Below are 3,919 nucleotides of genomic sequence, written 5' to 3'. Positions count from 1 at the left end.
AAAATACCATTTAGAAAATGAGGCATTGATGACATTTGGATGAAGCTACTTTCTTTAATTATGGTTGCTACCTGGATATAGTAAGCAAAATTCGAGCCATTTGTTTTTCCACAAACGCCACGAAGGGTTCTTCTGTTTGTCTATTATTCTTGGAAACGATTCCAATAAAATATTGAGGATCTGTCAAAAGTTATGTTTTCCAGAAACATGGCACGATTTTTCAGATAGTTGCTCCCGATTGCATCGACGTCTGACTTTAGAAACCTCAAGCCAAAGTGAAGGCTTGAGATTGGAAAAAGGTCATTGGTATTTTTCAGAAATTGTCAATTCCCGCCTATTGACTTTCCCTAAAGTGATTCGAAGATGCTTTTAATCTGTCGCACAGTTTGAAATTCAAAAGGCAAGTATTTGACAAACAAACAAGTAAAACATGCCTTGGAATTTTACAACGAAAATTGCTTGATGTCCTTTACGTCAGCGTGCTCTTTTTTGGTTTTTGTGAGCTTGTCTCCAGCAAATAGAGGCCCAATTGAGCTGATTTCTCAAAATAAATTAACAGTTGTTCGAGTTGCCCTTGGCAAAATTTTAGAAATAATTAGGGCTTTCATTCAGACAGTGGGCTGACAGCAGTTTTCTTGTTCATTTCATGTCACGAGAAGTTTTTTTAGAAATCTAACAAGGTTCGTCTCATTTACTTTTGTACTAAAATCAGGGCTTTTCAAGGAGTTATCCCGTGCAACTTTAAACACCAGATTATTTCAATTTTCAATTATGCGACGTGATAAACTCACTCAATTGCGCTGAAAATATCTGTGAGGAATAGGTAAGATATTGTTTTGGTCATACGAAGAAGTGGTGGTGTGATACTTGGAAATGGCCGAACAGTATGTTCTCTTTTGAGAGTGAAAAAGGACCAAGAACGATGAACCATATAAAGTACACAAGTTTTGAATGTTTCGTGCTGAAACGAGCTTGTAAAAGATAAACAACTTCAGGATCTTCGATCACTCATATTCTACAACCGGCATATAATTGGATTATGGTGGAGGAAAGAAGTAGATAATCTGGCGGTACTTTTTAGTATGTTCTTCAGAACGCAAGGCAAGCTCTAGTTGGCTGTCCCCAGACACCTTGATAAATTGACTTACAAAGGAAGACACAATTTGATATCCCCATTTTTCATCAATTTATCCAAAACTGAATACTTATTACGATCAAACATCCTGCCAAATAAATGACTACACGTTCGTATACATAACTTGAACCCTCGTCTGATACTGGAAAATCTGTATAGAATTTTGAGGATGTGACTTTTAATCAAAATGGACTTGCCTTTAGTTCCAACGATCTACGTTTCATATCTCTCAGTCATACGTCTCAGACCCAGATCAAAACCAATTAGAATGAGAAAACTATCCTTAGCTTAGATAAGATTTAACTGGCCGTGGGTAGTCCCAATTTTGTGTCCTATGTAAAATTTCGTTTTTGTTGCAACTTTTATAAAAAAAAAAAACAGTTTCTTGAAACATCATGACGAAGTTTTATGCAAATAGATCTATTCGTTATGAAAGTATGCATGACTCACACTCCGGGAATACCATTCTCCATTAAAGTTCGGTACACGTCATTCGAATAGGATAATTTGCATTTCAAAAAAATACATTGGAATGAAATCCAATAACTTTCATTCGAAGTTACGTTTCCTTCAATTCGGCAACTGATTGGTTGCTCCCTCTTTCAATCTAGAAATGGAAGTCTTGGTTGGATCGAACAGTAGAAAAGAGTCTAGCTCGAAGGCCCTTAAAAGAGAGGGTCCGAACTCTTTGAAGAGTTCGTATTAATGTAATCCATTCCAAATAGGTTTATGATCTTGGGCTCAAGAAAGTGTAACACTGTCCAATTTCAAGGGATTTCCGACGCCTCTGCTCATAAAGATCCCACTTGGAGTTTTCTAAAGCGCACATGAAACAGAGCAATGCTCTCTAATCTTTTTGCTTCTTGTCCGTGAATTCCTCATGAGCTAGTGCATATCTCAGAGAGCATTTCCGGATCGAACAGGCCACTGGACCAATAATCAACGCGCTCCACAGATGAATTTTGAAAAACAATATCTTCTTCCTTTTTTTCATGAGAACTCTCTCCAAACATTTCCTAAGGCTGAGTTTTCAACAACAGTTCTTTTTCTATATATCTAGATGGCTGTGCTGTTAAAGCTATATTCATCCACTGTATTACTCATCCTTCCTTGTTCCAGGACGAATTTCATGGGATCTCAAACCAGTAAGCCCTTTCTTTCATGAGTATGAATACTGTCCATGAAATGAGGCGTGTGCCATAAATTACACCCTCTGGGGTTATTGCTTCATCATGACAAGAGGTTGTAAATTCTTCGGCCAACATTACAGGGTGCCTGATAAGTATGCGACCGCCTATTCGTAGGTCCTTGGAAAATTGTACTCATTCGCACATGTGTGTAACAACAATTGTAATATTGCTACAAAGTCAAGGTTGAAACTTTTTCTCATGATTTGCGTGATTTATGTTTTCGGCCAATATGGAGAAAGAGAACGTTTGAACACGAAAGCGTTCTTAATAACAATATATTTTTACCCAATAGATCTGTGTTCAGGGGACAAAGTGTGGAATATTGGGGTTCGATTACGTCATTTCTAATCATTTGTGAGGCATGATCCTTTGTGGAAATTTCAACAAAAACAATATGTTTAAACAATAAGAAACAGTTTAAATGGTGCCGTAATAGTGGACACCCTGTGGTTCATAAATAAAGCATCCCTTACATGTGACAAAGCCATGTAAGACAAAGGAAGAGGTAGAAAGAGCTTAATTTAATGATAAAGAATGAGTTTTAACTTCGAAAAATGAAGCTTTCATGATATCTGCATACGTGTGCATTCCAAAAGAATCGGATAACCTTATACGTTTCGTTCAAGAACAATTTTCCTGCAAGTAGAAACGGCCATTCCTCTTCAATTGCAGATTTATTTAAATCAAGTGAAAAAAACCAGCTACGACTAACTAGTGAAATACCATCTTTTTCAGTCTCTTATGGAACAATTCAATAAGTCCAGACAACACAAGAGGTCACCTCAAACCAGTCTGAAGACCTTTTTTGTATTCTAACTCAGCAAAGGTATCATCTCCCTGAACTTACATTTCATGGCCAGCAAATTCTCAAACTAGCAAGTAGAACCATTCTTTTGAGTTTGTCAAATCTTGCTATCTTTCCAAATCAGAAAGAAACAAGACCTCTTGTTGCTAATTTTCAAGCTCTGTTATACAAAGCCTAAAATCCAAGGGGAGTCAAAATGCTAGATTTAGATTAAGGTCAGCGAATTAAATATAGTAGTCAGTCTTAGAAAAAGGTGATTGAATTATGGAACGATCTCCTATAAGAATTGAGAACATGTAAGTCAATTTCACAATAGCAAAAGAATTCTTTTCAAAAATGCAGGGAAGAAATGCTAAAGGCCAGAAATTTAACATCTTCGGTTTTGGTGATGATTTTTGTTATCATTTGAAGACTTGTTTCATTTTATCATTACAAGAAAGAATTTAAAAAAAACGTATACTACAGTTGAGTCCAAAGTTATTGACATCAAATGTTTTCTTAGATAAACTCATTTACCAATGTCATAAAATAAAATGAGAATTCTAACCTCCAAGTTTTGGCTCAGTAATTTTAGCAATTCACGGCTGTGTCTGGGGTATTCTCATATGAGACAAGGAGACTCGTGGTTTAGATTGACAATGGTCTTTATAAGGTTGCGTATTTTCTAACCTTGACACGCCGGAATCGATTTTTGTAACTTTCTTAGGAAAGTCTTGAAATTAGCGCTTATACCGCACTTCTGATGGCTTCACTTAGTCAAGGACAACGTCACCACTGGACAGAGACGGA

This window comes from Tigriopus californicus, chromosome 5 (genome assembly GCF_007210705.1).
Source record: "Tigriopus californicus strain San Diego chromosome 5, Tcal_SD_v2.1, whole genome shotgun sequence".
Taxonomy (NCBI): Eukaryota; Metazoa; Arthropoda; class Copepoda; order Harpacticoida; family Harpacticidae; genus Tigriopus; species Tigriopus californicus.
The sequence above is the reverse complement of the archived record's forward strand: the minus strand, read 5'-3'. Positions refer to the sequence as shown.